This window comes from Setaria italica, chromosome I, assembly GCF_000263155.2.
Source record: "Setaria italica strain Yugu1 chromosome I, Setaria_italica_v2.0, whole genome shotgun sequence".
NCBI lineage: Eukaryota > Viridiplantae > Streptophyta > Magnoliopsida > Poales > Poaceae > Setaria > Setaria italica.
The window spans coordinates 19,560,274-19,585,227 of NC_028450.1; positions in this window are offsets into that span (position 1 = coordinate 19,560,274).

The following is a 24,954-nucleotide window of genomic DNA, read 5'->3' on the forward strand; positions in this document are numbered from 1 at the left end:
TGCGTCCGGTTCGTGACCAGTTGCGGACCTAGCTTATATCAAGGGAATTCAGTTGAATACCAATTCAGTCAAACTTTCTAGTAGGTAATATTTTTTCCAAACAAAAACATAAATCGCGCGCGCATCATTCAGTATTCACAAACAAGAAACGAAAAAGGCATGAAAGGCTCTCTCTTTTTCGAAAAAAAAAGAAACGAATAAGGCTCTCGCAAAATCAAAGGGAAGAACAGGCTAGTAGGTGCGCGGTACACCAGCTGTCTATAGTAATATAGTGTTGCTTTCTACTTTCTAGTTTCTACGCTTTACCAGCTCATGTAATGTATGATAAATCATGAGCAATATGGACACCCAACAGGAAAGTCTCAACGATTGATTGGTGTTGAAGAAACATTAATCGAGTGGGTTCTGAAATTGGTGTTGCAGTACTCCTAAACCCTTGAAAAACTCATTTAATTGGTGTTTTGCAGTAGTGGCAATGTATGTAGTAATATATCAACCTAACTAAAAGTAGAGATCTATGTAAGGTCTATCACCTTCTCACTCTTTAGTTCTCATATTTATGTTTAGCATGTGCTAGTCTTGATATCAAATCAACTATATTACTATACTTATTATCAAAAAAAATATATTACTATACAAAAGTTTCATTAAAAACCACATCAAAAAAGTAAACTATGAAAATATATTTCATAATGGATCTAACTGTGCTCAATTAAAATCATAAATTAATATTATTGTTAGAATAGTTTTTCTCAGGACCAACTCAGAACCCACTATATTCCATATCCATAGTATCCCGTGATTGATGGAGTATATAGATTAGTTTTCCATTAAACGCACTTATGGTGTTCCGATCCCGTCTGCCTCATGTGTTTTAACTCTATTTAAATTAAAGTTTAGTCTCCCAAACCTTATTCATTAAAGTAGCCTGAACAAACCATGTATGTCGGACACTAGTACAAGCTCGCCGCCGCCAGGCCCTCCCCACCCACTCCTAGACATGCCGCCGGAGCTTGACGTCGGAAGCCAGGCGGAGGGCAAGGAAGGTGGCGGCAGGGACCTTTCTCCTTCCCGTTGCTGATGCTGAAGGTCTAAGGCTCGGGCGATCCTTGGAGTGGCTGCACGAGCTGGTGACCAGGGCTGCAGATCCAGCCCAGCTACTACCACTACCGGACACAGTCAAATTGCCGAGTGCCAGGGGCACTCGGCGAAGGGCAGAATACCCTCGGCGAACCGTTTGCCGAGTGTAACACTCGGCAAACGTTTTTTGAAAAAAATTTAAAAAATATCCAACAGTTTTAAAAAAATACCAAATTTTCACACGAACCAATATAGGTTTTCTACTGACTATACAAAAAGTTTTGTAGTCAAACCGAACTCGACCGTCACTTCGACTCTAAATTTTATCGAATCCTTCTTAAAGTTACTATTCTTCTTCTGAGATGCTTCGGTTTGTAATCATCGTACATGATGAAATGTGCAAAACCTTCTCAATTTTTTTCCACAGCCTCCACGTATTATATCATCACATCATGACAAATCTTAAGATTTTCAGACTTTGATTGTTTTTTTTACAATTTAAAAATACTACTGCGACACGTTCATGGTCGTGTTTCCTGAACAAGATGTTCGAAATTTCTTTTCATTTCATGGGTCAGGTCTCAAATTGGTCCAAATAACATGAATATCATTTTTCTACTCATTTTATTCCATAATTTGAATCACTTGCAGTTCAAATTTGACTTATACCAAAAATTCCCTTGAAATGCAATTAATTAATTAAATATAGCAAATAAATTCAAAAATATACCAAATTTTAACATGGACTACCACATGTTGTATGTGGGGAGTAGAAAAAATTTCATGGTGAAAAGAGAAAAAAAAATTATTTTTTTGCCGAGTGTCAAAAAAAACACTAGGCAAACCCCCCTCTTTGCCGAGTGTTTTTTTTGACACTCGGCAAACCCCCTCTTTGCCGAGTGTTTTTTTTGACACTTGGAAAAGAGGGGGCTTTGCCGAGTGTTTTTTATTTGACACTCGGCAAAGCCACGATTTGCCGAGTGTTTTTTTTTTGCCGAGTGTTTTTGGCTTGGCACTCGGCGAAGAGCTTGTTTGCCGAGTGTCCGAAAAAAAACACTCGGCAAAAAGAAAACACTCGGCAAATTTAAAGTTTCCCGTAGTGTACGGGCAGATCCGGTGTTCCCCTGCCCGGATCTGCGGCGCTGGTGCCGGGAGCTGACCGCCGATCGGCACGGGGGCGAGGTGGCTGCGCGGGCGCGATGGCAGCGCAGAGGTGTTGGTGGAGGCCACGCTTGCCGATGTCCGTCGTGCTCGCACGCAAGGGCAGCCTGGTGAGTGGCGAGCGTGCCGGTGGCCAGGAGGAGTGGGGCTGCGTTGCCTGCTCTGGGGTGCGACGACAGCGTCACGGCCGCGGCGGCGCGCCGGCGCAGCGCGGCGACGCGTGGGGCGAGAAGGCCACAGGAGGATGCGGTGGAGACGGAAGAGGGCCGTGCCGGTTCGGGGTGAGTCGAGCTAGGTGGTGGCTGGGCACGGGCGGAGGTTGGCGTGGCGAGTCCAGGAGCGGCTCGACGATGGCCCATGGTGGCCTGATGGCGCGGCTCAGCCATGGTCGGCGGTTGCAGCTGGCATAGTGAGCACGAGGGGGACGCCTGTGGCTCGCGCTGTGCCGTTGCATGTGGCGGGTGCGGTAGGGACGCCCCTACGGCGCACGCAGCGGTGCTTGGTGGCGCGCGGGGGCGCCCACGATTTGCCACCAGCAACTGGCATCATGGTGTGGTGGCGTTGAAGCGTAGGATGGCATATCGTGACTGAGGTCTGGTCTTCCATGTGAAAACCCAGTTCGTATTGGATGGGTGATGACGGTGCTACTGCGTCGTCGTCATGGAAGTCTCTCCTTAGCTCATCTCAGTCGTCCATCAGTTGCTCCATGGCTTCACTTGGTAGGTGTTTGGAGGTGTGCCTAGAGCCTGGTACTGCGGATGGTGGCGTGGAGTTTGGACCATGGAGGAGTTGGACAACTACGGACAAGGGTAGTCATTCTTGTGCTGGCTCAGCGGCTTGCAGCGTTCTGCGGCGGCTAGTCCTTGTAGGAAACTACATTACTCAATCTTAATCTAAACAGGATCTTATGCATCTAAGTGTTGGAGGTATGCCCTAGAGGCAATCATAGAGATGATGATATTCCATTTGTATCCATAATTTGTATATTGTGTTCATTGAATATCCATTAAAGGCTACTTGAATTGATTTGCAATTATGTGAATTGTATGTGAAACTCTTTACTTGTATGGTTATTCTAAAGTTGTCCCTAGTCGGAGTTCATGTGAGGACACACATGAATATTAGACTAGCACATGTATTAGTTGATGACTATGTTTCACAAGTCATGGACATGGAGATGTTGAACTAATAATGTGGACACATGTGGAGACATGTGTTAGGACTGACCCAACACGAGAAGTAGTTCTCTCTTTAAACAACATATACGCTTTGTCCTTAGACCTGAGATTGTCGCATGTATTCTAGATGTGGATCGACCTACTTAGGGGCTATCAAACACTACGCCGTAACAGGGTAGTTATAAAGGTAGCTTTCGGGTTTGTCAAGAAGCATGCTATGAGACATGGTCAATCAAGATGGGATTTGCCCCTCTCTGATTGAGAGTGATATCTCTGGGCCCCTCGAGTGATCGGATCCGAAAATGCATGGCCATGCTACGTACGGTTAAGAGTTAACCTACAAAGGGATTCCGAATCACAGGATCGAGAAAGAGCGGTCGACTTGAAGCTAGACCAAATATCGTGAGGCAAAGGGAATAGCTTGTATATTATGTTGTGATGGTTCGTCTGATATGATCTTCGTGTGCGTATAGGAGTTGGCACGTCTTGCTAGAGGCCGCTACCGACTATTGGGCCGAGTAGGAGTACTCGGGCCATGTCTATACGTATCCGAACCCATAGGGTCACACACTTAAGGGGCTGGAAGCCCAATTCGGATCTGATCCGAGTTGGATTAGGTTTAGGAGTAATAATGGGCCTCGGATCCAGAGGCCCATCAGGAACCTCTATAAATAGAGGGGTGGGGGCGCCCTAGGGTTTACACCTTTTGGCGAAACACACCTGCCGCGCCTCCCACGCCCTCGCCTGTTGCAACTCGCGGATCTAGCAATCCGGCTTGCGACGCTTCCTCCCTGCACGTGTGGATACCTTGGAGGTGTTGCGCCTGCAGCACTTGGACGAGCCATCGACGAGCCGCCGACGAGCCACGACGAGCCGACGACGAGCCGCGGCACCGGAGGCGATCTTGCTGCACGTGGACGAGCTGCTGAGGAGCTGCTGGACGTGATCGACTACGTACGACTACGTGATCGTCTTCACTGCACCGACGCATATCTACATCTTCCACACCAGTAGTGCGTCGAGTGGTAATCCCGTGATCCTTATACGGCAGTTCTTCCTGGTTATACGCGGTAGAAATTTTGATTTGCGCTAGTGTAGCCTACCTCGTATCCCATCAGTGGTATCAAGAGCCGTAGCTGCTTAGTTTTGGATTCGGGATGTGTGCATATGGAGATATGCGAGTTCTCTGTTTGATCTATGTCCTGGTTTCGTGCCCTTGCTGCAATGGTAGTGTAACGACATACTCCTACCGGTCGGTTTCCGCCATCGGAGTTAAGTGATACACGTAAATCCAGTTGCAGTGAGGGAAGATCAATATGATTGGTCAAATCGAAATCCAGGGTCATACGCCAGGCGCATTAGATGTGCAATAGTAGATAGGATCTACTGCCGGGGTCGGGATTTTGCCGTATGCGTATGCTTCGGTAAATCAGCCGTAACTTTTCGGTACGATCTCGGATCGGGGCGATTTTTATACGAAAATTGATCTACAGAAAAAGTTACACATGAATTTCAACCGCTTCGCCGTTTTTGGCGAGATTAGATTTCCCAAATTCGGCTTGGAAGATGGAGTTTCGGGCCTCCGAAGTTTGGAACGTTAGGACGCCTAACTCTGTTTTGTAGGATGTATGATCTTGTGATCAGTATGGCCCCCTTGTGTATGTGATGCATGTGTGTAACTCATTCGTGACCTGCGTGTCGCGCGTACGGCAACACAGCAGGAGCCATATGTGTTGTCACTTTATTGTATTTAATGGTCTGCGTACCAATCTGTGATGATCCGAGCAACTATGTAATCTTCATTACTAGATTCTTTACTAGCTATTAGGCGTAATAGCATGCTCTAGTTCTTGGAGGACTCATCACTAGGAGGATGGCGCACATGGAACATGGAGATGGAGATCACCATGGTGAACAGGTTCTATGGAGATGGAGATCACCATATGAAAACGGGCCATACTGTGTCACAACTGTGTGAATGCTATTCTGTTTATGTTTTACTTTCTGCATGCTGTGATGTTAGAAGTAGAACGATCCCTCACAAAGTTTAAGTTAGTATGCCCTCCCAACTAAAACTTGCACCGTCCCATGTCTTGTACAATTAGTGGTGGGTCTATGAAATTAGGGTACCACTAGTTTTCCTTGACTAGATGGTTTTGTGTCGGACACTTACACGCATAAGGGTTGGTTAGCTTAACGAGGTCATCTTAACGGTTAAGGACCTTGGGGCATAACGGTTGGGCGCCGAGACATGGGGATGTCACCCAACAACAGGAGTCATATGTGATATGATTAGCAAAAGTTGCTTACCGATCTACCTTGTTTGCTAGCAGTGATGCTAAACCTCACTAGTGGACTTGTTAGTTGTGGATCCTGAATCACTAAGTTTCAATAGAGGGATATTGATTTTAGTGGGAGTAGATTCTGTTAAAATAGTTTAATATGATTTACTCTATCATGGATACGTTTGTCTTAGTGTATTTTGCATTACTTTGTTGTAGATTAAATGGCACCTAGCAGCACTACACCGTTTGCTTTGCGTTCGGTCCTTGAGAAGGACAAGTTGAATGGAACAAATTACTCGGATTGGATCCGTAACCTGAGAATTGTTCTCAGGGCTGAGAAAAAGGAAGATGTTCTAGACAACCCACTACCAGAAGAACCTGCTGATGATGCACCCGCTGCTGCTAAGAATGCTTACAAGAAAGCATGTGATGCTAACCTCAAAGTAAGCTGCCTTATGCTTGCTTGCATGGAACCCGAGCTGCAGATGCAGTTCGAAACAAACCATGAGGCGCACGATATGATCGTGGCGCTTAGAGACATGTTCCAAGCACAGGCCAGGACTGAAAGGTTCAATGTGTCTAAGGCCTTTGTTGAGAGCAAGCTAGCAGAAGGCGCAGCAGTAGGACCACACGTAATCAAGATGGTTGGTTACACTCAACGGTTGGAGAAGCTAGGCTTCCCACTGGGCCAAGAGTTGGCCACTGATTTCATTCTTTCGTCTCTTCCGCCTAGCTATGGGAACTTCATCTCGAACTACCATATGCATGGGACGGAGAAGGGTCTGAATGAGCTGTGTGGCATGCTCAAAACAACAGAGGTTGACATCAAGAAAAGTGCTAGTACCAGCCATGTGATGGCGATACAGAACAAGCCCAGCTTTAAGAAGGGCAATTCTTGGAAGAAGAAGGGCAAGGCTGGAACGTCCAAGCCAAACCCACCGCCCAAGGTTAAAGCTGGACCTGGACCTGCTCCAGACAAAGAGTGCTTTTACTGTCATGAACTTGGTCACTGGAAGAGAAATTGCAAGCAGTACCTAGCTTCCTTGAAGAATGGCGGAAGTAAGAGTACTTCTACCTCAGGTACGCTTGTTGTTAATGTTATAGACAACATATTTCTCGCTGATACAATTATTAATTCTTGGGTATTTGATACCGGATCGGTTGCTCATATTTGCAATTCGATGCAGGGAATGATAAGAAGTAGAAGCGTGGAAAGAGGAGAAGTTGATTTCCGCGTGGGCAATAATGCAAGAGTTGCTGCTTTGACCGTCGAGACGATGCAACTCCTCCTCCCGTCAGGATTTATTATGGAGTTGAATAATTGTTATTTTGTTCCTAGTTTAAGTCGAAACATTTTATCTCCTTCATGCTTGATGGAGGATGGTTATTCATTTGCGAGTGAAAACAATGGTTGTGTGATCTCTAAGAATAATATGTTTATGGCTTTTGCACCCATTGTGAATGGATTATTTGTTTTAAATCTTGATGGTTCACCTGTCTGTAATGTAAGTGCTAAAAGGCCTCGGCCTAATGATTTGAGTCCTACCTACTTGTGGCATTGTCGTTTGGGTCATATAAGTGAAAAGTGCATGAAGAAGCTCCATTCTGATGGACTTCTAACTTCGTTTGATTTTGAATCATACGAGACATGTGAGGCTTGCTTGCTAGGCAAGATGACCAAGACGCCTTTCACAGGATTTCCTGAGAGAGCAGTAGACTTGTTGGAACTCGTACATAGTGATGTATGCGGACCAATGAGCACGACGGCTAGAGGAGGATTCCAATACTTCATAACTTTCACTGATGATTTTAGTAGATATGGCTATGTCTACTTGATGAGGCACAAGTCTGAAACCTTTGAAAAGTTCAAGAAATTTCAGAATGAAGTTGAAAATGAGCGTGGCAAGAAAATTAAGGCCTTGCGATCTGATCGTGGAGGCGAGTATTTGAGCCACGAGTTTAGCAATCATCTAAAGAGTTGCGGAATTGTTCCACAACTTACGCCGCCTGGAACACCTCAGAGAAACGGTGTGTCTGAGCGACGTAATCGAACTTTGTTAGACATGGTTCGATCAATGATGAGCCAGTCGGACCTACCGTTGTCATTTTGGGGATACGCTCTAGAAACAGCAGCTTTCACACTTAATAGGGTACCATCTAAATCCGTAGTTAAGACATCATATGAGATGTGGACTGGAAAGGTTCCTAGTTTGTCTTTTCTAAAGATTTGGGGATGTGAAGTGTTTGTCAAGCGACTTCAGTCGGACAAGATCACACCCAAGTCGGATAAGTGCATTTTCGTGGGATATCCAAAGGAAACTTTGGGGTATTATTTCTACAACCGATCAGAAGGCAAAGTGTTTGTCGCTCGGAACGGGGTTTTCCTAGAGAAAGAGTTTCTCAAAGGAGAAAAGAGTGGAAAGACAGTGCATCTTGAAGAAGTTCAAGATGAGCCAATCGGGCAAGAATCAATGAGTGATGCTAACGTAGCAGAACAAGTTGAGATACCCATGGCAAGAGAAGCACCGCCACAACCACGAAGGTCAGCAAGGCTCCGCGAAATGCGAGAAATATTATTGTTGGACAATGATGAGCCTGCGACATATGCAGAAGCAATGATGGACCCAGACTACGAAAAATGGCAGAGTGCCATGCAATCCGAAATAGAGTCCATGGGAGACAATCAAGTTTGGAACTTGGTTGACCCGCCTGATGGTGTTAAAGCCATAGAGTGCAAGTGGATCTATAAGAAGAAAAAGGACATGGATGGAAATGTTCACATCTATAAAGCACGACTTGTCGCAAAAGGTTTTCGACAAGTTCAAGGAGTTGACTACGACGAGACCTTCTCGCCCGTAGTGATGCTTAAGTCCATTCGGATTATTCTAGCTATAGCTGCATATTTCGATTATGAGATATGGCAGATGGATGTCAAGACAGCTTTCCTGAATGGAAACCTAGCTGAGGACGTGTATATGATACATCCCGAGGGTTTTGTCGATCCGAAAAATGCTGGAAAGGTATGCAAGCTTCAGAGATCCATTTATGGATTGAAGCAAGCATCTAGGAGTTGGAACATTCGTTTTGATGAAGTGGTCAAAGGGTTTGACTTCACCAAGAACGAAGAAGAGTCTTGTGTTTAGAAGAAGGTTAGTGGGAGCTCTGTAGTATTTCTAATCTTATATGTGGATGACATATTACGGATTGGAAATAACATTCCTATGCTTGAGTCCGTAAAGACTTCACTGAAAAATAGTTTTTCGATGAAGGACTTAGGGGAAGCGGCATATATTCTGGGCATTAAGATCTATAGAGATAGATCGAGAAGGCTTATAGGTTTGAGCCAAGATACTTATATTGACAAAGTGTTGAAGCGGTTCAGCATGGAAGAGGCAAAGAAAGGGTTCTTGCCTATGTCACATGGCATACATCTCAGCAAGACTCAGTGTCCTTCGACTGCTGATGAGCGGGATCGCATGAGTAGAGTGCCATATGCCTCGGCTATTGGATCTATCATGTATGCAATGATAAGTACTCGCCCAGATGTTTCATATGCGCTAAGTATGACAAGCAGACATCAATCTGATCCAGGTGAGAGTCACTGGACAGCGGTGAAAAACATTCTTAAGTACTTGAGAAGGACTAAAGATATGTTCCTCGTCTATGGAGGTCAGGAGGAGCTCGTTGTAACAGGTTACACCGATGCTAGTTTCCAAACCGACAGAGATGATTCAAAGTCACAATCAGGATTTGTGTTCACGCTACATGGTGGTGCTGTTAGTTGGAAGAGTTCCAAGCAGGAGACGGTGGCCGATTCTACGACAGAAGCCGAGTAAATCGCGGCTTCGGAAGCCGCGAAGGAAGGTGTTTGGATAAGGAATTTCCTCATTGAGCTTGGTGTGTTCCCGAATGCGTCCAGCCCATTGAATCTCTACTGTGATAACAATGGGGCAATTGCGCAAGCAAAGGAGCCAAGGAACCACCAGAAGAACAAACACGTAATGCGGCGATTTCATCTCATTCGAGACTTCGTTAACCGGGGTGAGATCAAGATATGCAAAATACACACGGATCTGAACATTTCTGATCCATTGACAAAACCACTCCCGCAGGCTAAGCATGATGCGCATGTAAGAGCTATGGGTATTAGGTACCTTCTAGATTGACTCTAGTGCAAGTGGGAGACTGTTGGAGGTATGCCCTAGAGGCAATCATAGAGATGATGATATTCCATTTGTATCCATGATTTTTATATTGTGTTCATTGAATATCCATTAAAGGCTACTTGAATTGATTTGCAATTATGTGAATTGTATGTGAAACTCTTTACTTGTATGGTTATTCTAAAGTTGTCCCTAGTCGGAGTTCATGTGAGGACACACATGAATATTAGACTAGCACATGTATTAGTTGATGACTATGTTTCACAAGTCATGGACATGGAGATGTTGAACTAATAATGTGGACACATGTGGAGACATGTGTTAGGACTGACCCAACACGAGAAGTAGTTCTCTCTTTAAACAACATATACGCTTTGTCCTTAGACCTGAGATTGTCGCATGTATTCTAGATGTGGATCGGCCTACTTAGGGGCTATCAAACACTACGCCGTAACAGGGTAGTTATAAAGGTAGCTTTCGGGTTTGTCAAGAAGCATGCTATGAGACATGGTCAATCAAGATGGGATTTGCCCCTCTCTGATTGAGAGTGATATCTCTGGGCCCCTCGAGTGATCGGATCCGAAAATGCATGGCCATGCTACGTACGGTTAAGAGTTAACCTACAAAGGGATTCCGAATCACAGGATCGAGAAAGAGCGGTCGGCTTGAAGCTAGACCAAATATCGTGAGGCAAAGGCAATAGCATGTATATTATGTTGTGATGGTTCATCTGATATGATCTTCGTGTGCGTATAGGAGTTGGCACGTCTTGCTAGAGGCCGCTACCGACTATTGGGCCGAGTAGGAGTACTCGGGCCATGTCTATACGTATCCGAACCCATAGGGTCACACACTTAAGGGGCTGGAAGCCCAATTCGGATCTGATCCGAGTTGGATTAGGTTTAGGAGTAATAATAGGCCTCGGATCCAGAGGCCCATCAGGAACCTCTATAAATAGAGGGGTGGGGGCGCCCTAGGGTTTACACCTTTTGGCGAAACACACCTGCCGCGCCTCCCACGCCCTCGCCTGTTGCAACTCGCGGATCTAGCAATCCGGCTTGCGACGCTTCCTCCCTGCACGTGTGGATACCTTGGAGGTGTTGCGCCTGCAGCACTTGGACGAGCCATCGACGAGCCGCCGACGAGCCACGACGAGCCGACGACGAGCCGCGGCACCGGAGGCGATCTTGCTGCACGTGGACGAGCTGCTGAGGAGCTACTGGACGTGATCGACTACGTACGACTACGTGATCGTCTTCACTGCACCGACGCGGTAATCCCGTGATCCTTATACGGCAGTTCTTCCTGGTTATACGCGGTAGAAATTTTGATTTGCTCTAGTGTAGCCTACCTCGTATCCCATCACTAAGAACATGAACACCACTTAGAGTAGGGATGAGACATCCAACCAGCAGCCATAGTTTGCGACGATCCGGCCATGATTGTCGTGGACGAGACCGGGATGGGAGCTGCCGTAGATGTACTCGCCGTAGGTGCACAGGCTTGACGTAGATCACGCCTGCCTTCGGGCCTCCACCTCGTCTGTCCAGGGACGGCGATGGTGGTGTGGCGGTGGCCTTCGGGCGATTCCAGCGCTGCCACGATCGGGTTGGCATGTAGGGGGAGTTCTCTGGAGGTTTTGGTGTGTTAGCAGTCAACCCAAAACCCGCTGGCTCCCCCACTTCTTATAGCGCAGGGTCGCTCGGGGCCACAACCATAGTTCGGTTGCGCCTCCGATCGAGGCGTGAGGTGGACGTTCGCGAGGGAAACGTAGTCGGGCGTCACCTTATCCCTCCTGTTTTTCCTCTCTGTTAGTTTCCCTTTTGACCACCTTCAAAATATTTCCAACATTCTCCCCTTTGGTCTAAAGGCCTATAACTTATGCCATTCTTAAAGCAGAATTATATAGGGAGACAATGTGTGACAATGGTGATTAAAATCCCACTGTAACACAGTTATCCACAATGTATAAAACTACTTATCATGATGGGAGATGGTTGTCTTATGACCCTCCAAGATCACAGGCTATCTGATAACCCTTTGTTAAATGGATCCGCAAGCATTTTTTAGTACTTATATGCTCTAACTCAATGGGTGTGATCTGGGGATTCTATCTTTCACAATAAGATACTTAAGCTCAAATGTGCTTTGCAGCATCACTTGACTTGTTGTTATTCGAATAGAAGACTGCTAACTTATTATCGCAGTATAATTTTTAGTGGCCTGCTTATGCTGTCTACCACTCTTAATCCTAGGATGAAATTTGTAAGCCATACAGCTTGTCCCACAGCTTCATAACATGCCACAAACTCAGCTTGCATTGTTGATGCAGCTGTTAGTGTTTGTTTGGAGCTTTTCCACGATATAGCCCCATTTGCAAATGTGAAGACATAACCTGATGTGGATCTTCTTGTGTCAACACAACCCGCAAAATCAGCATCTGAATAGCCAATTATCTCTAATTTCTCAGTTCTCTTATACGTTAGCATGTAATTCTTAGTGCCTCGCATGTAACGCAAGGCTTTCTTAACTCCTTTCCAATGGCCTATTCCTGGATTAGACTGATATCTTCCAAGCATCCCGCTTATAAAGGCCAAATCAGGGCGTGTACACACTTGTGCATACATTATGCTTCCGACAGCTGAAGCATAAGGAATCGTTCTCATTTGATCAACTTCTAATTGATTCCTGGGACTTTGAAATAACCCAAACTTATCGCCCTTGACAATCGGAGCAGCTGTGCTTGAACATTGGCTCATATTGTATCTTGCAAGGACCTTCTCTATGTAGGCTCTTTGAGAGAGTCCTAATATACCTTTGGACCTGTCTCAGTGAATTTCAATGCCTAAGACATAAGTGGCATCACCGAGGTCCTTGATGTCAAACTTCGATGAGAGAAATCCTTTTGTCTCATGCAGCAAGTTCTTATCACTGCTTGCTAACAGGATATCATCCACATAAAGCACTAGGATGATTATAGAGCTCCCCTTAGTCCTAACATATATGCAGTTGTCCTTCTTATTTTCAATGAAGCCAATTTGCTTAATTCCTTCATCGAACTTAAGGTACCATTGCCTGGACGCTTGTTTCAATCCATAAATGGATTTTCTTAGTTTGCATCCCAAATGTTCCTTGCCTTCCACGATGAAACCCTGAGGTTGCTTCATTTATACATTCTCATGCAAGTCACCATTAAGGAACGCAGTCTTAACATCCATTTCATGCAGCTCAAGATCATAATGAGCTACTAAGGCCATAACAATTCTAAATGAATCTTTCTTGGAGACAGGCGAGAAGGTTTCGTTATAATCGACTCCTTCCACTTGAGTGAAGCCCTTAGCTACGAGCCTTGCTTTAAACCTTTCGATCTTCCCTTTAGAGTCATATTTCGTCTTGTAGACCCATTTGCAGCCTACTGTTTTGGCTCCTTCAGGAATCTCTACTAAGTCCCATACTCTATTTGTTTCCATGGATTTTAACTCTTCTTCCATGGCCTCGCACCACTTATGCGAGTGCTCACTTTCTATGGCTTTCTTAAATGAGTTTGGGTCATCCACCCTTCCCATGTCGTGTACTTCTTCACTTGTGTACACATACTCATCGGAAAGGTTGGACTTCCTCTCACGTGTTGACCTTCTCAGAGGTTGTGGTGCTACTGCCTGTGGTGCTTCTTCTTGAGCAGGGTCCTGCTGAACCACCTCGGGCTCATCAGTTGCCTCCCCTTGCAATCCATCAGCAGGTTCTGTCACATCTTCACTTTGATGCTCACTTATCACAGGTGCATCTACATTTTGGCTTAAGGTAGGTGTTACCTCCCCTTGCATTACTGGAGGTTCCACAACCTGAGATGTAACTGTGGTATGTGGCATAGGAGCATAACAATCGTATCTTATGGGTAACGGCTCATAAGTCTGAATCTCCTCAAGATCAATTTTCCTAGCCTCAATGCATCCGTTTTCCTCTAAGAAGACAGCATGCCTTGTCTCCACAAACTTAGTGCTACGCTTAGGACAATAAAAGCGGTACCCCTTTGACTTTTTCGGATATCCAATAAAGTAGCAACTTTCAGTCTTAGAGTCTAATTTTCCAAGTTGTGGATTGAATATCTTAGCTTAAGCTGCACAACCCCAAACATGTAAGTAATTCATGCTGGGCTTCCTACCAGTCCAAAGCTCATAGGGAGTCTTAGGGACTGACTTACTAGGAACACGATTATTAATGTGTGCGGCAGTCTTTAAAGCTTCCATCCACAAACTCACTGGCAGCGTAGAGTTACTGAGCATACTACGCACCATGTTCATAAGGGTGCGATTTCTTCTCTCAGCAACACCATTTTGCTGAGGCTCACCAGGAGTGGAATACTGAGCTGCTATACCATTATCTTGGAGAAACCTGGCAAAGGGTCCCAGAACTTGTCCATATGTGGAGTGTTTCCCATAATACTCCCCTCCCCTGTCTGATCTAACACCTTTAATCTTTAAGTCATGCTGATTTTCTACTTCAGCTTTAAAAATTTTAAACTTATCAAGTGCTTCAGACTTTTCGCGTATGGGATAAATGTATCCATAGCGGGACAAATCATCAGTGAAGGTGATGAAATAATTATAACCATCTACTGATCTTACATTAAATGGACCGCATATATCAGTATGAATTATTTCTAATAATCTTGAACTGCGCTTAGCTCCATCCTTCTTAATCTGTTTTGCAAATTTTCCCTTAATGCAATCAACACATTGATCTAAGTCAGAGAAATCTAATTTTGGAAGTATCTCTTCTCTAATGAGACGCTCCATCCTCCCCTTCAAAATGTGGCCTAAGTGGAAATGCCACAATTTCGACGAAGTCTCAGTGTTTCTCTTACGCTTATGATTGACATCACTTACATTCATCATAGAGGAATTAACACTTAGAGGTAATAAGTAAAGCTTGTCATGCAAAGGGGCATGACCAATAATCTGATTATTAAAACTTATTATACACTGATTGTTTCCAAAATTGCAAGAATATCCATCACAATATAATGCTGAAACTGAAATCAAATTCCTCTTAAGTGACAGTACATAAAGGACATTACTTAAATGAAGTATAAAGTTATTGCTAAGTTCTAAAGAGAGATCTCCAATAGCCTCAACTTCAGCTTCAAGCCCATATGCAAGTTTAACGGCGCGAGTCCCCCTTCTTATAGTCCGCGCGCCACGTAATCCCTGTGAGGAATTAGTAACATGAATGGTAGCCCTAGAGTCAATCCACCATGAACTTAATGGAAAATTTACATAAAAAAAATCATCGATTATAGAAATCAAGTCATCATTACCATTCTTGATGCACCATTCCTTGAACTGAGCACAGTGCTTCTTAATATGTCCATAATCCTTGCAGTGATGGCATCTAGGACCCTTAGACGAGGTTGACCCATCATTCTTAGGAGGAGGAGGTTGATCAGGTTTCTTATTTTTCTTAATTTTCTTAAAGGGAGCGATTTGCTTATTCTTGCCTTTGTTCACCTCGTGTCTGATGAGGTTGGCAAAATCGCCCTTCTCTGATCTGAGCCTTTCTTCCTCCTGAGAACACTTCGCGATGAGTGTGGGAATATCCCACTTCGCGTCGCTGGCATTATAGTTTCTCTTAAAGGGTTCAAACACTGAAGGCAGCGAGAGCATGATGTGATGAAGCAGTGTCTCATCATTAAGGGGGCAATTCAAGTCGTTGAGCTTATCCCTTAGGTCAACGAGACTCATGATATGCTCCCTAACACTGCCTTGTCCATCATACTTGGTGTTCATTAGCTTAGTCAGGAGGGTGCTAGCATTAGCCTTACTGGAGCCTTTGAAGTACTCCTCAACCTTCTCCATGAAATGTACGGCACTTTTGGGATGTTTCTCAATTTCTCCCCTTATTGACGGGTTTATCGTCTGCTCCATGATCATTAGGGCTACCCTGTCTGATCGTTCCCACCGCTCCTTTTCCTTCTCATAGGTAGCAGTGCGCTCAGGGAGGGTGGTATCATTATCCCCTTGAGCAGTAGGAGCAACAGGATACTTATCCCTCATGGAATGGTCCCTGTCCATGATGCAAAGGACCAACCCAATATCATTCTTCCACTTGGTAAAGTTATCTCCCCCAAGCTTCTGTATGCTGTTGACATAGCTTATGACGCTTGATGGAGTCAAGTCTGAGTAAAATAAAGAAATTTCTTAATTAGTAATAATGACAATAGTAAATAACGAAATTAATCTGCATTGGCTCGATTAAAAACGTAAACAACTTTGCATCACCGTTGGGCAGAAACAAAGACATAATTAAAATGACATGAAATAATTTGCATCACCGTTGGGCAGAAGAAAATTATTGAAAAATTTAAACAACATAAATTAATTTTGCATCACCGGTTTGGCAGAAGCAAAAATATTGAAGATAATAAAACACTTAGGCACATCAAATTAATATCAATGTTGGTCAGAAATTAATTGTGTGCCTCAGAAAATAGTTCTGAAATAAATGTCGCGTTGGAACATTATTTAGTTTAACTACGTGCAACGGCCCGTGCGAGCGGCCTGAGCGCGTACGGCGGCCTGCGCCTCCTCACGGCCTATGGTCAGCGGCCTGAGTGCGCTAGCGCTTGCGAGCGGAGCAAAATGGCCCAGCACGCGATGGCGAAACAACGGCCCAGCTGAAGGCCCTTGAATCGGCCCGCGCAAGCAGCGCACGAGAAAACAGCCCAGCTCGACCTAAACTTATGGCCCGGCTCGCTCCCCTTCCCGGTGTCATGGGCCATGAGCCCAACAGCCAATGGCTGGGTCATTAATTCGACCCGCGCGCGCTCCCGTTCGCCCGCTTCAATCTGAGCCGTTCGTGAGACAGACGGTCCAGCGCGCGTTGCGGAGGAACAAAATGGCCAGCGCGCGGCCTCCCCTGAAACCCTAATCATTTTCCCTTCCCTTCAGCCGCAGTCTTTCCCGCAGCCGCTCCCCTTGTTCTCCCTCTGTGCCGCCACTTTCTTCTCCAGCGCCGCCGATGGCCACCCGCCCGCCGCCCTTGCCAAGTCCGCCGCGGGCCCTCTCGCCGGCGTCGGCGTGCGACCGAGTCGCGTGCGGCTCCGTCGAGGGGCTCCGCCGCGGGCTTCATGGCGGGCGCGCGCTCTAAAGGCGCGGTGGTGATCCAGCGGTTCCGGCGCCGGCCGCTGTCCGCCGTTAGCCAAACAGAATCACCGGTGTCTTGCGCCACCACGAGCCGTCTCCCTGGCACCGCGTGCGACGGAGTCGGGCGTGGGTCCGTGGAGGGGCTTCGCTGGAGGTGCTCTTATGGCGACCACGCGCAGCGACACTGATGCCACGCGAGGCCATCAACAGAGGTAGGTCTCCTAACTTGCTTATGACCATTTCTGATTTGGGGATTTGGGGAAATTCGGGACTTTCTTTGCTTATGACCTGTTCGATTCGATTTCCCCTCCTTCTAATTGCTTATGAACATGTCAAAGTGCTTAATTGCGCGGATTTGGGGATAACAATGGGGAAAATTGGGAACGAACCGATGAACCCTAACCCTAATTACTCAATTAACCTGAATTAGGACTCAATTAGGATCTGATCTAGTAGGTTAGGTATGTAATTAGGCTAACTGAGATCTAATTCGGTCTAATCTTGACTTAACAGATCAAGTTAACGAACTAAAACTTGAACATTAACATGTAACCGAAGAGGATAAGGCCTAATAGCATAGCAGTTCGTACTAGAATGCTACTGTGTAGATCAAAACATAGAAAACCCAGTACAATGCGACTCAATTGCACACTAAGATTCAATCTACACAGCCTTAGGGTCCAGGTCTAGATGCATTGGCTAACTGATACCAAATGTAGGAAACTACATTACTCAATCTTAATCTAAACAGGATCTTATGCATCTAAGAACATGAACGCCACTTAGAGTTGGGATGAGACATCCAACCAGCAGCCATAGTTTGCGACGATCCGGCCATGATTGTCGTGGACGAGACCGGGATGGGAGCTGCCGTAGATGTACTCGCCGTAAGTGTACAGGCTTGATGTAGATCACGCCTGCCTTCAGGCCTCCACCTCGTCTGTCCAGGAACGGCGATGGTGGTGTGGCGGTGGCCTTCAGGCAATTCCAGCGCTGCCATGATCGGGTTGCCGTGTAGGGGGAGTTCTCTGGAGGTTTTGGTGTGTTAGCAGTCAACCCAAAACCCGCCGGCTCCCCCACTTCTTATAGCGCAGGGTCGCTCGGGGCCATAACCATAGTTCGGTTGCGCCTCCGATCGAGGCGCGAGGTGGATGTTCGCGAGGGAAACGTAGTCGGGCGTCACCTTATCACTAGTATATATATTCCCGAAGCATATGAAATGCGGCATGTGTGAGGCTTGCAGGCGGGGCGGGTTGTGGCCGGCCGCGAACCCACAAAGCTTGCCGCTAAACAAATCTGGCGGGTTTGTGGCTGTCCACTAATTCAGCCTCACCGATAAGCTTGCTTTTGTGGACGTGGTGGCTGACCCGCAAAGCCCGCATAGCTCGCATGTAGTAGCTTTTGCTTGCCTCCCTGCTACACTTGCTTTGCCTAATTCAGATGACTACTAATCATGCCGCGTGATGCTACTAAAAATCGAGGAAAAAACTAAAGAAACGATGAAAGGCATTAGCATTCAGAATAATTATGACTGTGTTGTTGCAATCAAACTAGGCAGGATCGATGGCACACCAAGGACAATTCGCTTCTTTGAGCACGTTAACTGGGAAGGATCATGTTTCTTCAGATATGCAAAGTTCCGGAGCTGAGATGAACACCTCGATTGGGAGCTTGAGCGCGCGGTGTAGCGGCACGAGTGCTGCCTTCCGAATGCCCCGGTCGCGGCCTCGTTGCGGCCTCCACTCTACTGGTCCCCCGCGCCGCCGCCGCGAGGCCCTGGTCGCGCTCCAGGCTAGCTGCGCCGTACTCCTCCGTGGTGCCGATGCGCGCGGCTTACGGCTGCCATAGCTGCCCCGGCCACGGCGCCGAGGCGCGCCGCGCGCCTTCTTGCCGGGGGTCCTGTGGACGGCCCCGCCGTGCACGATGCGGTGGAGCGGCTCGGGGAGGTTTTTGAGGTAGCTGACGGCGGCGATGGAGGCGACGTTGAGGGCGAGCGAGCGCGGTGGCAGCGGTGCTGCGGGGTTGTTGAAGCTGTCGTCCATCAGGTCCAGGAACTCGTTCCCCGTTGGCGCCGCCTCCGCGCTGCGGCAAGTCACGAGAGTCGCGAGCTCGATGCTGCCGTCATGTTGAGTGCGGGTTCTTGCGGGCTATTGCGGCCACATGCTCTCGTCCAATGGGCTAAGGGGACCGACCCGCATGTGTCCGCAAACGGAAGAAAATTGGAAGAAAATTCAGTGCAGCCCGGATGCAAGCGCATCCCGTACGCACCCGTCCGCTCGGTCGACGCGTGGAGGCGGAAGAAAATCGGACGGTCGCGCGTTTGGGAAGGCTCCTCGCGGCTTGGCTGCCTGGCTTCTCGCGTGACTGCATGGCTCGGCTGGGAATTGGAATAGGCGCGGCGCGCGGAGGATGCAGCATGCTGCCGTGCCTTGCCTATGTGGTGTGATTGGCCCATGCATCTGGGCCGCCTACGTGATGTGATTGGCCCAAAGATCACGAAGGGGCAGTACACGTACAGAATTACAGATCCCTCTCGCAAGTCTCTGTTTTTGCCCTTTGACGCCTGGCAACGCACCGCCACCGCTGCCGCCTGCATCTGGGTTGCCGCCACCTCATCCATCTGGCTGGCGGACCGGCGACGCCGCCACCTCCATCTGGCCCGGCGCGCCACCTCCTTCATCTGGCCGACGGACCGGCGACGCACCCAAGAATAGCCTCCTGCCTCAAGAGCTCGACGAAAGTAAGTCACTGTTATGGTTAAAAAATATTTATCTTTGCAATCATCAGCGTTGTGCAATTCATTCTGAATTTCTGATTTACATGAGCTACTAAATCGCCTGCTGAGGACCCAAAGGACTGATCGCACCACCGGAGACAGTTTTGTGACGCATCACCGGCGGAACTCCATCTGCCTGTCCTCGTTTGAAGCTCTGAGCTCTTGGGAGCGGAAGGTTTCTTGTCAGATGGATTCTTTTGCGTCGAGTCTTCTCCCGGCCGATCCTTCTTGTATGTCTTGAAGAACTCCCTATTCTCCTGCTCCTTCCAAACTATCAATGCAAAGAAGAAATAAATTAACAAAGCGCATGAGACAGGCTCACAGCAGACAACCTCAGATGCGCATGAGGATGATGCAATCGCTGACGGTGGTCATGGAGTCAATAGAGAGCAGCCATCACAGGTAGGGTCATCGTATGTTTATTTATACGAGAATACAGATACATCACATGTTATTACTCATCTATTTTGGTACCATCATGCATAACATGACTGAATAATTAATCATCATCTCATTTTACAACAGGTGGCAGATAAAGTTGGGATCACTCCTGAAGTTGGAATGAATTTTGAATCAGAGGAACAAGCCTTTGAGATGTATAACACATATACCGGTAAGGTTGGGTTCAGTGTTAGAAAGAGCAATACAAAGCGCCGAGTGGATGGTAGTATATCTCAGAAATATATAGTTTGCAGTAGCCAAGGACATCGGCAAACCGAGTCATCAAAAGACACTACAAGGACAGGTTGTGATGCTCGTGTTCAGTTTAGTGTCAGCAAAGAGGGGATTTGGACAGTGCAAAAGATTGTAACTGAACATAATCATTACCTTGCTAGTCCAGATAAGTCGCACAAGCTGAGATCCCAACGACGTGTCGCTAAAGCAGACAGGATGCTAATTGGCCAGATACGAGATGCCGGGATGAAGCCAGCCCAGGTGTATAAGTTCATGAAGCAGTTTTACGGAGGAGCCGACAAAGTGCCTTTTGCAAAAATGGATTGCAATAATGAGATTGGACGTGAGCGTAGAAAGTACTTAGAAGCCAATGATGTACAGACACTGGTAGAATACCTGAGAAACAAACAGTCACAGGATCCTACATTTGTTTATGCCGTTCAGGTAGATGAGAAAGATGGTCGGATACCAAATTTATTATAGGGCAGATGGTCAATCTATTATGGACTACAAATGCTTTGGTAATGCTGTGTCATTTGACACTACATTTCAGACTAATAAGTTTGAGATGCCTTTTGCTCCGATCCTTGGAACAAACCATCACAAGCAGACGATAATATTTGGCGCTGCATTGATATTTAATGAATCTATTGAATCATTTGTGATGTGGGATTTTGTTATTTGCCCTAGATTTTATTATGGTGTAATAATGAATTTTACTTGATGTATTATGTTGCATCGGAATCAGTCTTGCTTTCATTTTTTCAGAATATCAGTCTTGCATCGGAATCACTCGTGCTTGTATTTCAGAATATCCAAATGACAGAACATCCATGGAAGAAGCCCCACATCACTGATGATATAATACATCATTTTGCTTCAGTTTATAGATGATCTCAAAGTGTCAATCATGTCACAAACCAGTAATTTACAATCATAAATTGATCTGTCATCCATCCACAATTTGATTAGTGTATAATGTTTGGACAATTTTACAATAAAAAAACACAATTTCATCCTGCATGGATCAGACTTGCTTTCGTTTTCTAGTGCTATCCAGCGACTAAGAAGAATGGACGGACGTTCTCACGTGCACACCTTGTGTTGGACACCAGCAGCTTTCAGCTTCTCAACTAGGTTTTTCAGGTGTGAGTCTCCTTTCGTCTCCACTGTCACCTGCGTGTAGAAAAAAGGTACTGTGACCTACGTATTACCAAAGATGCTGGAGTTCACTGTTACCATTGCACCATCAGACAGAACAACTTTCTTCAAGGTTCCCGCATCCACATCATGCTGCAGAGAAAATCAAACATTAAAATTTAGTATTTATTATGGTAAAGGTTTAAGCTAATAGGTCTGCATAATTCATATCAATAAATATAGATCACAAAGTAACTCAAGAACCAGAATAATTTACTTGGCTAAATACATAGATGGTCTTGCATGAGTCCCAGGTAGCAGTTGCCAGCCTCAGATGCATCAGAGAATACGTACTTTAAATTTCTAAGTTAAGTATCAGGATATCAGAATTATCCAAGTTATTTCTTAAGGCAAGGAATTCAAAAGCTAATACTGCTAGCTGCATCATGCGTAGTAAACCAAAACATTTAGCTTAACTCCCTGATCTTAATGTTCTTATCTTATTCTATCACCAGTTCATGCTATATCCCGATTTCAATTTTGATGTCTTCGGGTGAGCAGGCCTTACCCTTAGCAATCAGCAAATGACACCCTTTCAATCTCTAAACTCTCACATAGAGACCAAGGATCACAGATACACAATTCAATACTGACCAGAACAAGAGCATTACAATTTACACACTCTTAGGGGCAAAACGAACTTCTGCGCTTACCGGTAATGCGAGCCTGGCATCGTTGCCGTTCTGGATCCAGAGCTCCATGGGCCCGGCGAGCTGGAGTTCGTGTGAGGCAAACCGTCGAACATGCCTTGTGCATTCAATCGAGGTTTGAAGACCCAGCATACGTCCACAAGTTAAGCACGGCGCTGGTGGTCTGCACGAGCACCTGCAATGGCAGCAGCAAGTGCACGCCAGCGCTGATGGCGGCGTGATGGCAGGTGGCCAGGATGTCGGGGAGGAAGAGCCGAAGATGTCGGGGAGGCGCCAGGAGATCACGGTGGCGGTGGGGGCAGATGGAGGAGGCGGCGGCTCGCGTGTTGATATCCCTCGCCCAACGCACTTGCCAGCCGAGTCTCTCCTGGAGCCGAGCCGTGCGTTGGATTGAAGTGCTGCCCACGCGGCAGCCGACGGGACTGGGTACGCACCGGATGCGTTTTGGATCCGGTCTCCACCCAATTTTCTTCCCCCGCAAACAAAGCTGCTGCGCCACCTCAGTCGCGGACTCTGATTTTGCGGGGCGGGTTTGCGGCCTCTAGAAGAACCCGACCCGCCTGCAAGCTTATGTGCAACTGTATGAATACAGACTGGTCAGAATTTTTTTTTTTTTTGAAACTACTGGTCAGAAATTTTCCCTTGTTTGGTAGCTAGACCACCAAGCTTTTAGGCTTGTACTCCTTGCATAGGAGCATCGTAACTCAAAACAGAGGACCAAGCCAACCAGCCAGAATTTACCTCGCTTCTTGCACGGTAAAAACCGGTGGCTCTGCTGTACTGTACAAGTACTCATACAGTACAGCGTGTAGGTGCAGGCGCAGCTTTTCTCCTCGTCTTCCAACACAGCAGGTACACAGTACAGGCTCGCGCTACTACTGTTCAGCTTTCTCGTCGTCTTTTCCTTCAGTAGGTCGTATGCAGTGCCCCCGCAATAGTTTTGCAGCCTTTTGCCTACTACAATACACACAAAGCCTACCCGTACATGGCAGCACTGGTCGAAAAGATTCAAGAGCCGCATGCAGGTTACTATGATTTACACTACTGCAGAAAATAAAATATTTATAGGCGCGCAGCACGTTCTCATTTTTTTCCTAAGATAACCTAATTAAAGGTCTCCCGCTCCTACATAAAGAGGAGGGTTATTGGGTTATTGCAGCTTACAGCCTGCCCCTTAGATGCACTTGCACAATCGGACCACAAGACGAGCCGCTTCTAAAATGCTTTTCCAGCCTCCAAGGTGAGCCGCCCTGGAAATTGTGCGGATATAGGGACGTTTGGTTTCTCTAGCTAAATTTTAATCCATGTCACATCGAATATTCGGAGGCTAATTAGGAGAACTAAACATGAGTTAATTATAAAACTAATTGCACAGATGGAGGCTAAACGGCGAGATGAATCTATTAAGCCTAATTAATTCATCATTAGCAAATGGTTACTGTAGCAGCACATTGTCAAATCATGAAATAATTAGGCTTAATAGATTCGCCTTGCCATTTAGCCTCCATCTATGTAATGGGTTTTATAAATAGTCTATGTTTAATACTTCTCCAAACGCCCCCATAGACAAGATGAGCCCTCCGCTATTTGCTCCCCCCACACCCAAGCTTGTGGCTGCTTGCGCCCACTGCAACCGCAGCCAACGCGCAGGCCGTGGCTGGCCACCCGCGGCCGCAGGACATAGCAGCAGCACTAGCCGCGTTTGGCGTGCGAACACCTAGGGCCTGTTTGGTTGGTTATGTAGCTAGCTTGGTCCCTATCCATGGGCTGGCTCATCCCAGCCACGCTGTTCGCATGTAGACTCTTATATTTGGTTCCTTATATACATGTAGTCTAGTACGGAAGAGAAGTTGTTTGGTTGCTCGCACGAGTACAAATCATGTAACACAAATATTTTAAAATAAATAGTAAAATGTTAATTACTTATGGTATTATGCCATAATAAATTTTAATTTACCTAATCCCATCTTAATTTGATTTGAAATCACTTAATATTCACTAATTATGTGCTAATAACGTCATTAGCTATACTAATTTTGCACAGCGCGAGCCTGGCTCACCGGATGCGATCAATTCTGGCGTTTCTCTGGATGCAGCATCTTTCATGCTTTGGGTAGCGTGCGGGCCTAGCCTAATGATCCGTCCAGCCAACCAAACGCGAGCATGCATCCCAGCGGCCTGGCCCAGCCCTCATACCAAACGTGCCCTAGTCGCAACAGGCCGTGGGTCGCTGCCCACCCACAGCGCAGGCCGCGGCCACGTCATGCTAGGCAGCGGCAGGGAGCTTTCGCCCACGACCATCTAGTGCCGCCATCCAGTACAAGTTTTTGCAAATGATGTACTTATTGTCTTATAAGAAATATAGTGTATATAATGCTCTAATAATTTTATTTAGTATCTGTGTTAAAACAAAATGATTTCTGCAATATTTTGTATAAATTTGATATCTAATGCTCAAATGTGTTTCTAGGGGTGGGTGATGGATGGCCCCCTCTTATGACACATTACCTGCTCTTCCAAACAGCTATTTGCAGCTGTAAAAATAGCAGTGGATAACGCACCTAATCCTGCAAATGCAGTTTCAGTTGGATCTAAAAATGGTTTTGTAGTAGTGCTATAACCCTGTCCGAAAACTCGTGTGCAC